The 12,344-nt window shown below is 39.5% G+C and overlaps 1 protein-coding gene across 1 annotated transcript in view; it reads left to right on the forward strand.

Annotated features, from left to right (window-relative positions):
- The window catches only part of ptprdb (protein tyrosine phosphatase receptor type Db), a 155,298-nt gene that overhangs the window by 46,907 nt on the left and 96,047 nt on the right, over window positions 1–12,344 (forward strand). Inside the window, 2 exon segments of the mRNA XM_040024437.1 lie at window positions 2,731–2,806; window positions 3,952–3,996. The gene's annotated coding sequence lies outside the window, so the exon portion shown is untranslated.

A 12,344-nucleotide genomic window follows, 5' to 3' on the forward strand; every position in this document is an offset into this window, starting at 1 on the left:
ACCCAGTTTATTCCCTTTGTGTAAACTCTTAAACGCTAGAGATGCACACACACACACACAAGTATGCAAGTTGTAAACAAGTTGGAGAAGTTGTTGAAGCAAGACTGTGCCATTCCACTCTGAGAGTCCCTGTTGCCAGCTTGACCTGCAACAACCTCCTTAACGTTCTGGGCCAATTTTGATCAGTGCCGCACATACACTTCGAAAGAGTAAACATGTTTACAAACTGAAATATGCTGCTGAAATATATTTCTCTAAAAGGGAATGACACTTCTGGTGAACATATGATCTTGAAACATTTCACACTTTACTGACACTGTAAAAAGATGGTGCAGCTTGAGGACGGTTGCGTCTGCAGATAAAGTTTGTAGGTAATCATGTCAGTGTTGTCCGTGGCTTAACTGTGACACTGCATTTAAAATAGGCTTAAGAGACATCTGATGCCCACTCTGCTGCCCCGCTTCCCCACTTGCCTTGATTTTGAGTCTGAGTGACAGAAGCCTATGAAGAGTGTTTCATACATGCTGAGTGAAGCCAAACCAAAGTAAGCGGAGTTCCACTGAGCTGCCCTGGTTAGGGTTAGACATCAAAAAATTATCTGGGCCATTGCTGTGCAGATCAGTGCAGAAATAGTTTGGTTCATGGTGTGAAAGGGCCATGTGAAAGCACTTCAGTGACCTAAATAATATGCTACCATGCCCAGAACCATTTCCACCACCAGCAGAAACCTTTAAGGTGACGTCCAGACGAAGCACCTAGAGATGAATTCCCTTCAAATTACTATCAACATTTTCACTCTCTCTGAATAATCACTTTCAGCCATTAACATAAAAGGGCTTCAAAGGCTGCTCTGAAGGGTTCCCATGGGAGTCCTCTCAGAGTTTCAAAGCAGCAAAAAAGGTTTGCAGACAGGCTTTCACCAGTGGGTGCCACTTTATTGCATAAAAGTCACCGAAGAATCTAAAGTAACGCCGTGTCCACCAATGCAGGACAAACATAACTTGTCCTATGTCGCTATGCAAGATCTGTAAACTGAATTGCTTGCACCAACACGAGCTTTCTCACTGATCTAGTTTCCAGACTCTCCCTTTCCTGCACAAAGCTGCTGAGGCTTTAATTACTTCTGCTGGGCCAGCACAGGTGAAGCACATTCTCACTAACAAGGTGGTTTCCAACCAGGGAGTACTGAAACCCAACAGGAAAACAACATGATTGAGGGGGAAACCAGTTCCCGCAATAGAGGGTAACCGATGCTTATAATAATCCTCTGCACAACTCATTTCATCAGCACTGTAAGATCATTACAGAGGAAACATGTTGCGAGTGGATGGGAATCGAGGGAGGACTGTGTCATCGACTGAAAATAAAATGTTAGCTTGCCTCCACACGTGATGCACGGTCATTTGCAATAGTGCACATATATGTAAGCAACACAAGGCTGAACTCAGATCACACGCTTAGGTTGTCAAAGTCAGACAAAGAAACACATTCTTCGAATTTTGCATCATTGAAGATCTCACCTTTATAACCTAAAAACAACAGGTGATTACAGGCCAAGGAACGCACAGCATGACCTGGTTATGATTTGCAAACAAATCAATCTTGATATTTACATCACCAGATTCTGCAGTTAATGTATGCTGCCATCACCGTCTTTGCCCTTGTTTGGTAAGTCGGTCAGCAGCACAAACACAGGAGTGGTATAATAGCACAGACCAGTGGTGACTCTTTGTTATGGCATCTTTTGCCAGGGACTGATTTATTCTAATCATCTTGATATTATTAATAGGCTTTTCTATTGCATTCTTTCAATTTGATTTTAATATATTTATTGCACATTATATTATTTATTTGGTGATATACAAAATTTATAGGCTAGCCTAACTCACAGTGCTTAGAGTGGCCATCCCATCAGATACACCAGAAGTAGTAGAAAATAATAAGAAGAAGAAGAAGAAGAAGAATTATAGATTTAAGTGGAAAATGTTCAAAATGTTCTTTTTTTTTCAGTGGCTGATTCACAGCATGTGTGTAGAGGACTTTTGGTCAAAATATTTAACTTCAATAAAAGACAAATATCATCATCAACGCAAGCAGTTCTGGAAACAACCCTGTAATCCTTTCAGATCCACACTGATTTCCCTCCACCAGTGATTGCTTCTTTGCTACATCTTGATGTCACTGGAGTCACAAAACATAGAAGAGTGACATCTGTATATCTGTGTGCAGGTCTGTGTGTGCACATGCATGTATGGTCTGTTACATTAAACATGCCTCCTTGCTAGTGTTCTCACATGGACCTTTGATCTGCGAGTGTGCACTTTTCATACCGAGGTGCTGCATGCTTTTCCCACTTGGGCATTTCAGCCCCTGTTCCACTCACAAGCCTGTACATCTTGCTGGCATGGAAGCCTTAAAAGCCTTAAAAGCTCCCAGTGTAGAAGTTGAGCCGCGGCTGTCCATTTGACCCAGACTGCTTTTGGAACGACTGAGCTGCACTAGCTGAACTCGGGTTTCAGATTGGAAGCTTTGATCTGAATGCAATGATATAAACAAATGAGTGCAAGAAGAAAATGGAGAACTTAGCTGAAAGTCAGAGTTGTCTTTAAAATCAGTGGCTTCTTTAAAGCTAAAGCTCTGCTCTTAATTCCTTTCCTTCTCCTTCTTTCTCTTCTCTTTCCTTCCCCAACCTCTTTGCTTTCTCACTGTATCCTCTCTTCTCTCTTGCAGGAGAATTCTGGGGAGATTTCTTACTCTTTCATTCCTCAAGGATGAAGCAGCGCAGTGTGTCTGTGCACTGAAACAGGTAGGCAATGATTACCACAGTGAACGTCAGACAGACACATGCACACACATGAACATTTACCGTCAGAAGCCCCCTTTTCCCCAGGTGTTTTGTGTATGATCTATTTTGCTAAAAGGCTGCACCATGACCACTAAGGAAGAAACAGCAAGGGAGCACACAAAGATAAAGAAAGGAATGGAACCTTTCTTCTGAGAGAGTGAAGAAAACTCAGATGGAGATTCATCATAAGGCCCAGAGAAAAATCAAGTGAAGACGTTGATAGGATGAAAGTTTAACCAAACATCAGCTCCCCACAGGAGTAGCAAATCTGCTGCCGTCGCAGTGGACGGACCGGGAGAAAGACATGCAAAGAGACAGACTGACAGACAGGACAAGACAGAGCGGCGATCCCCAGCTGTTTTTAAAATCCTGCCTCTGATACATTATTGAATATGCGGCTCTCTAACGCATCGCTGAGCTTTCCTCTCATGTTAGTGCTCAAGTTTGTATAGCGTCACCATTCTAAATATAAAGCATTCGCTCACCCCCTTTTATTTTTTGCTAAAAGATGCAGAGGCTGCACGTAGGCTGTGTGTTGCTCTGAGAGCCACTTTCCTTTTCTGAGGCTATAGCTGGAGTTTGAGTTGAGTTTGTGTGTGACTCATTTTGGTACCAAGCCTCAGCAAACTTTACAAAAACCAAAATAGATATCATCAAACTCCTTGAAAGCTGGCTAGATGGTGCATAGAGTATGCTGAAGCACGATGAGTGCTTCACTGGGACTCGTATGTACTGTTTGCTGAAGGAAGGGGATTGATTTTGCTGCTTAACAGCAGGTGGAATACGGCAGATCTAAGACACCTCGTTTTTCTTAGTTCCTTTTTTTCTAATATTTAATATGGTGAATTTCCGTGGATGTTGCAAGGCCAGAGTCCTGAGACTTATATGTTTATATTGTGGAGTACCAGGTGTAATCTACAGGTGGCAGCAGAGCAGCATACCCAGCAGAAATGTTTCTGGAGCAGACTTTATTTGCTCATTTTAAGCGGCTAAGGCTTTTGTACAGTAGGGCATTCATAAACCTCTGTGGCATCATTGCAAGTTTTCAAACAGATCATTCTTCCGGTCCTAGAGAACCAATATTCTTCAATAATCTTCTCTTGCAGCTCCCACTTTCAAACTTCATGTGACAGGATGAACCATGAGCAAAGGTAATAAAGTTTGCTTTCTTTAACTGTTTCTGTGCTTGTGTGCTTCATTAGTGTATGCAGTGGCATGCACATTATAAGGGCGTGTGTCTCCGTTGTCTGACAGATGTTGCAATGGCATGATTAGTCCTCTGTGTGTGAGGTTGCTATAGTGACTGTGGGTTGAGTGTTGGGGAGGCCAGAGTGGAATAGAAGGGGTGCTGAGGATGAGAAGAGGGGGTGGAATAGGAAATGAAGTGCTTGTTGCCTCTGGCCTGCGTGTGTTTCTTTTTCTTGTTTTGTATGTGAGAGTGGGTGTGTTTGTGTGATGTTTATGTCTGTTTGTTTGTGTATCTGTATAAAGAGCACAGCATTGAAGAGACACTCGTCTGTGTAATTGGGAATTTGATCAAGATAACTCACTCGAATACACAGTCGATCATGTGCGCGCACACATTTTCTTTCTGCGTAGGAGCGACAGAGACAGGGATCCTGTGATGGCTGGAGCGTGGGCTTGGGGTAACCTGTTCTGGCTCACAGACCAACACTATGAGTGGGTCATACTTATCACTTAAACTGCCACGTCAATGGAGCCGTTTAGCAAACTGGTACAAGCAAAAGAAATGCCCTCTGCTTCTGTGAGCACAGAGATTGTACAACACTAGTCTGAAGCACTTAAATGTAAGGCTCCAGAGTAGGACAGTATCAACAGTATTACCCTGAGGGTATCATCTTCCATGAGGCTTTGTCAGACCAAAGTGGGGATCCCTGGGATTGACTTTTAGATGTTTTGTAACCTTTTCGTTTCCTTTTGTGAAGTAAGACACAGTTTGGGAGTTCTGAAACATATTTTGTTGGTTGAACTGCATAAAACTCAGACATGATTTACAGGTTTGTTTTAAGGGGAGCTCAAAAGCCACCTATAGACATAGAGATGATTGTGAACTCTTTTATCATTTTTGTGTTTCTATTGTTATCTGTAGGGATAACAATAGCGAGATCAACTTTTTATTACTTGTAACACTTTCAAGTACTTGAGCTCTCGCTGTGTTTGATGTTGATTCTGAGTACTGACCCACAACCTGTGCATTCCTAACCCTTGTTTGAGGTTCACGGTTTTGTTGCGCTCATGTTTACTGATCTGGTGGAGAAGCAATAATTTAGAGAGTATATTTAAAGGTTGAGTAATGTTATCTTATCTTCAATTACAACATATGAAGAAAGAATTCATGATTAGTTTCTTCTTTTTTCTGCATTGGTAATTTTTCGTCTTATTTTGAAATTGCCATTTGTTAGGGAATTCTTAGAAAAAGCTGTAGAAAGTCTATTCAGATCCTTATTATGCTAATTACCTTTTTCCCAGCCTATTACAGTCTAGCTTTCAAAAGCAGCATTGCGCTGAGACTGCGCTTTTGAAATTCTATAACAGTCTTTTGATGGCTTCTAATGCAGGGATTTGTTCTGTACTCATTCTACTTGACCTCAGTTCAGCCTTTGATACTGTTGATCATAAAATTTTACTTAATAGGCTTAAGTTTCTGGCTGGTCTCTCTGGCTCTGTGTTACATTGGTTTTCTTCCTATTTATATATTCCTCTGACAAGACTTTCTCTGTTAGGGTGAACAAGTTCTTCTCTGATTATGCCTCCCTAACCTGTGGGGGTTCCACAAGGTTCAGTAATGGGTCCATTATTATTTTCTTTCTACATTCTTCTCCTAGCTGGCACCATTAAGTATTTTTCTGATGTTTCTTAACATTTCTATGCAGATGACGTTTAGCTGGATATGTCTTTAAAACCTCACCAGCTGAATTGTCTGTTCGCTCTAGTCTCCTCTTTAACCCACATTAGTGTCTGGCTCTCAAGCTATTATTTTGTTCTAAACAGCGCAAGACTGAGGCTATGATTGTAGCTTCTCCTCTATTATATATGAAAATCAGTCAGGCTCATGCTTCTATTTGTTCATCTGCTAGGTCCGGCATTTGAAATATTGGCATAATATTTGATTCCTCTCTATTTATTGTTCCTGTTTCTTTCATATCAGGAACATTTTAAAATGTAACATATGGTCTCTTTGGCCAAACCACACATAATTGTTCATGCGTTTGTGTTATCATGCTTAGATTATTGTAATTCCCTGTTTACTGACTCAGATAAATCATGTTTTGGGGGCCTCAAACAGGCACAAAACGCTGCAGCCAGACTATTAATGTTTATAATATATATAATATAATATTTATTATTTATTTATTATTTTTATTTTATTTCTTTACCAGTAGATTTTAAGATCTGTTTTAAAATTCTTGTACTTAGATACAGAGCACTAAATGGCCAGGATCCATAGTATTTATATAAACTTTTTACTAAACAAACCTGTCCTCGCAGTATTCGATCACAGGCTCAGAATTTGTTAGTTGTTTCTTGTATAAGATTAAAAACTAGGGAAATAGACAGCCTGTGGCACCAAGTCTCCCATTTTGTATTGCTATTACAGCTCTTGATTTTCTTGTTTATTTTACTCTGTCTTGTTGTACAGCGCTTTGTGATTGCTTGTCTGTGAAAGCACTTTATAAATAAACTGTTGTGGTGGTTAACATGTTTACCGTACATATGAAAGTTCCCCCGTTTGATTCCAGAAGGACACACAAACTTAGCCTCAGCTAGTGTCCTATTAGTGCCAGTCCCAAGACAGTTGAGGGGGGTTGTGTTAGGAAGGGCATCCGGCATAAAATCTGTGCCAAATCAAACATGTGGATCCATCCGCTGTGGCGACCACTTGGGAAATAAGGGAGCAACCAAAAGAAATTAGTGGTATTTCTGTCAGCTACAGTGCACTTATCAATACAAATACAGTTCTGGTTTGGGATAAACCACTAAATCTTTGCCCTTTTTAAAATGCACTGTAGGTTTATGGGGTGCACAATCTCTGATCCCAGATTTCTTGAGTTTGAAAATAAATAAAGAGTAAGTGAATAATTTAAGATATGATATTCAAAACCAAACATACTCCCATATAGGAGATTTTTCTAAAATATGAGTAAGGAAGCATGTTAAAATATCTTAAAATCTGTATTCCTGTATGTAAGGTGTCATGACATGAGGGATTTCTCTGGTAATAAAAACTGACTCAGCTGCTCACTACTCGAGCAGTAGATGAATACAAAATGTTTTTATCTGCACATCACTACTTCCATACTTTGTAGCATTCTTCATGAAATTTGTAGTCAAAGATCAAGGTCACTATGACCTTACAGAGCTGAGTTTGGGGATAACTCAAGACAATTCCACACCATTGTCTAATATAATAAACTGCTGATGTTTATCTTCAAGGTCAAAGGTCATTGTCACATCATAAAGTATTTTCTCACCTGTACTCCAGTCTGACATTACCCAGGGGAATTCACATACCCTCCACTGTCAGAGCAGATTTTTGATGGTTACCACTGTCTCCTCACAGAAAGAAGGTTCTGTCTTGTTTCTTTTATGAGTTTGCACATTCTCCTCTTACCTCAATAGACTTCCTTTGGTTGGTGATAACCCCTTATGATGGAAGGGTGATCATGTTGTTCCCCAACCCTCACCCTAGGACACCTGGGATAAGCTATCATTATATTTAACTAACTACTTAATGCAATTTAATTCACATATAGATGGATTTTGGCTTATACATATTAGTTCCTTCTATAAATATCTGATTGTCTGTAAAGTTTGTCATTATTTCTGTTATTCAACTGTTTGTTTTTCATTTATAGGCACATTCGGTTTATTTGCCCTTATTACTTTATTTCTTTCTTGATTTTTTTCTCTCTGCACATTCAACAGAAAGGGAAATGGAAAAAATGCAAATGTTAAATGTTCATGCAAATGTAGAAAATGGGAGACAGGATTACTAAAGAAATATGTGACAGAGTGTATTAAAATGTTAATATTTTAATCACCTAGGTGTGGAAAAACAACTTGCCAGAATTAGCTGATCTCTTCCCAGGAGGGCCCACCTTAAGTGAGCCAATCTCACTTCACATAACAAACCCTTAAGGTCCCTTGCCTATGCACAGCAAACTGCTCTTGTGCTTGTCTCCAGAATCTCCAGAGTGCACAGCCTGATGTGAATAATAGTCATTGTGAGAGATATAATGTGCTGTACCATACAGGGCTGGCTTCACACAGGGATTACACCTAGATGATTCTTCAATAGAGAATTTAGTCTCGGGTAGCCGAGCTTAATCCGCGGTTGTGGAAGCAGACCACAGTGCTGTGGAGCCATGGCCAGATATGACAAAGAACAGAGAGCAGCCAGATTAGTTCATACTAGGAAAAGGGCTGAGCTTGAAGCTGCCTGACAGAGCGTCTCTTGACAGCTCCTCCCAAATCTCTCTGCTCTCTCTAATGCAGGCTGAGGGAAACATTGTTCCCCTTTCTGTCTTTTGGCTTTCTCTCTTTCTTTTGCTCTGTCCTTGTGTCTCTATGTGAGGTAATACCAACACATAGAGAGAAACAGTGTGTGTGTGTGTGTGTGTGTGTGTGTGTGTGTGTGTGTGTGTGTGTGTGTGTGTGTGTGTGTGTGTGTGTGTGTGTGTGTGTCTTATCGCTTCATTAGCCTGTGGATTTCTGGGTCAGTCATAGCCTTGTTCCCACTGTCTCAGATGCGGTAATTACCCTCACGTGAGCCTCGTCTGATAATTAGGATGGTCCAAGCGGGACTCGGCCATACATGCGCATACACACCCTTCATGCTCATACGTGTGAGTTATTAGTGGAGAGCTTAACATGCAGTACAGTACTAATGGGATTATCATTGCTAAGGGTTCCACTCATCAAGCTCTCACTCCTCTCTCTACTCATCATCAAGCAGAATTCTCAAAAAATGAGAAGACTCGGTGTTTTCTATGCAATGTAATTCTTTCTCTTTTTCGTGTTTCTTTCTTCATTACCTTTAAGGACATTTTAATGAAAGTTCATTCAATGGATTCTATGGATGGATGGCAGCACAGGGGCCTTCACAGATGTGCACGCTACTCATGCCAAGAGCACTAATGCACATCCACAGCATCACAAATACTGGCTTTTCAATTGCGCACTGGAAAAAAATTTATGGTCCCTCTCCTCTTTAGCCTGAAGGACGCAGCCTTCATAATTTCCAAAAAGAATCTCGAGTCGTGATTTGTCAGGGAACAAAATCATTTTCTACTTCACTCTGGTCTCCATCTTAAATGAACTTGAGCCCAGACCATGCCCTTTTCATTTTTATGCATGGATTTTCTTTGAATAGCAGTTTTAACTTGTATTTGTTATTGCAGGGACAGTTTTTGTTCATAAGGATTTTCTAAAGCTATTGACCCCATTCTCTGATTTCCACAACAGAATTTCATCTGGTTATAGTTGAAATATTAAAAATCGCAGCCACCTAAATATTGTTTTTCAGCCGTGTCCAAGATTTATCCAGCTCATAATCATTCAATAATATTGTGACATCATTCCCAGTGTCTTTGGCAGCCTTGGCCTACTTTAAAGGGCAGCTGGCTGACATGAATCACAAACAGTGTGTGCATGTTCAAATTCCCTCTGGCTTCCATCCACCTAAATTTCACCTTTTTATTTTTTGTTTGTACCATCAACAGGTTTGCAGGAAGTATGACACACAATCGATGCTTGTATCACTGATGTTACTGACTTCTTCTGAGATTAATTCCTATTGACTTAACCAAATCTATTGCATTGACTTTCTACTAGGCACTTTATTAGAGTCATTTTTTGCAAATGCCACGTGGCTCATTGGTAGTCACTATAAATCACTCATAACAGGAAGCTTTAACATAACCAGATAGGTTTGATTGTCCCGGACAAACCCCCATTTATCTAAAACTTGTACTAACAAACTGACAAGCAGGGAGTTCATGCAAGAGCTTTTTTTGGCCCACCAGAAGAGAGCGAGTGTTTGAGAGAGAAATAGAAGCGCTTTTACAGCCTGCATTAGCTGATTGTCTGTGTTACTGTTTTATGTACAGCATATACTGAAGTCTCCAAGTCGTAATATTTTTATTTAAAAATTTTTGAACTGCTTTTCCATGCACCCATCTTTAATTCTTATTTTGAAAGGCTGCGCTTCTCTGAGATGATCTTTTATGCTGATGCACCGTTACTGAATTGTGATCAAGTAGGTTTTTTTGTTTATTTATTTTTTCATTGTTAGAGTTACACAACTTTTTCAGTCTTTTTTACCCCATCTCTGCTTTTTGAAAAGTGTTCCTGGGATCAGATTAAAATGACCTTACATTTTTTAAAGAAATATGGTTCTCAATGATTGAATTCTGTTTTTTTCCATTATTTTTCTCATTATTCCCTGTCTGTTTCTGCTGTTGGGTTTAAACAAAATATCTAAAACACCAAAATAAGATCTAAATTAGTTTCTATCTATGACTATATAGTAGTATTTTCCAAGCATTTTGGCCAGTGACTCCATGCAAACAAAGAGTCTTTTGTACAAACCCTTATCTCAGATTGCATATGCAGTTCTGACCACTTAAACCAGACTGTTTTGTTTGTTTTTTCTGTGTATCTGAATCTGTTTAGAGGCACTGAGAATTGAAACAATCCAGTATTTTACCAGAAAACATAGGAAGAGGAAAATGTTTTGTGCAAGAAATAGTTTTATGCTTTATTGCCATAAACCCACCTGGACAGTCTGAACACCAGACTAGGAATTACTGGTTTATAGTCATGTGTGCCATAATGAAATTAATTAAACTTAGAGTAAGCTTGCATAATATAGTCTGTGCAAAAGTGCACAGGCACTTGAACAGGTTGTCCTACTCAAAGTGATGCATGAAAAAAAATCCTTACATTTGAATAAGAATATGAAACCAAAACAGAAAAGATATGACTGTGAGGAAAAGTAATACTGATTTGTTGGTCTGTTCATGTATCTTTTAGTTAAAATGACATATTAACCTCTCCTCATCTGAGCCACTCTCGGCCCTCTCTCCCATCGCCACTGCACCCATTTCATCAGCTCATTTAAAAGTAATATAACCCATAACCATTCAATTTCCACTGTGTTTATTCTGTTGACAGAAATGGTAATGGAGATATTGACTGCAGAGCGATTGTGTCTAGGCCATTGTGCTGAGTGGTTCGATGGAGTGGAGTGGATGACTGGAGGGCTATCTATCTGTGATGTTACATATAGTGTTGAAGTCATGGGAAAGAGAGACCCTCTGAAAGCCACGAGCTTAAATACCATGCATAACACGCACAAACATAAAAGGACAGCACAGACACACACACAGGCAGACACACAGGCAGTGGATTAGGATGGGGATTATCAAAGCATAGCTGTAAAACAGGCAGAGACAGATCAGTGTCATACTTCATAAGCACTCGCACACACACATTGAGTGTGTATTAAGAGTGTACAGTAAGATGGATTTATTTTGAGGTGGATGGTATGATGACTTTGGTTCACGCATCATGACTGAGCACCATTCAAGCTTAAATAGGAGGACAGTTCGGTTTAACAGTAGAGAAGCTTTAGCAATCAATTATGGAGCTATAGAGCTCGAATGGAGGGAACATAAAGCTGCAGATATTTCCTGTCTGGGTCTTGAAGCATTTTACAATGTGTGTTTTTACTTTCTACTAAATGACCAAAGTGAAAAATTACAGTGAAGCACACATTTGAGAGCTTTATATGTTTCTATTACATCCATAAAAAGAAAAAGAAAAAACCTCAGATGATGAGCTGTGATGCAGCTAAAGTCTGACAAAAAGTCATTGAATGCCAAGCAGATAATATTTGACCCTCTGGGTAGAAAGGATCATGGTTACCTTTAAACTGGAATGTCAAAACGAGATATGTCTTCTTCAAGTCCCTAATCACTACCTTTATTGCTGTACAGGCTATTACGATTGTCATCTAATTAGTCACTTTGTTAATTCTTAGTAGAAAAAAATCTTTTCCCTATATCTAAAGACATAAATGCTTTCTGTGTCACTGTGGTCTGATTAACATCTATAACAGCTAGACATACAATCATTGTAATTTTCATGGTTGATTTTGATTTTTCTGAGAGCCTGACCTGCTTTTCTTCCAAAGAACTATAACTGCCATAATGTACAAACAAAAATGAAATTTTCTCCTCTTACTAAAATAACAGAAAGCAAAGTTCTCTGCTTCTCGAAAGAGGTACAGATAAAAGAGCTGCTGTACTTTTATCTGATGATTTTACCTTACTAAACAAAAGCAGGTGCAGCCGATTTATGCAACAAAACAACCCTCGGTTACTTACATAATTTTAGAATACGTTTTATACTTCACCAGATAACAGGACATCAACCTTTTTCTCTTGTCTCCATAATTTTGCTTATACCTGCTTTG

Source organism: Simochromis diagramma, unplaced genomic scaffold (assembly GCF_900408965.1).
Source record: "Simochromis diagramma unplaced genomic scaffold, fSimDia1.1 OVJJ01000302.1, whole genome shotgun sequence".
NCBI lineage: Eukaryota > Metazoa > Chordata > Actinopteri > Cichliformes > Cichlidae > Simochromis > Simochromis diagramma.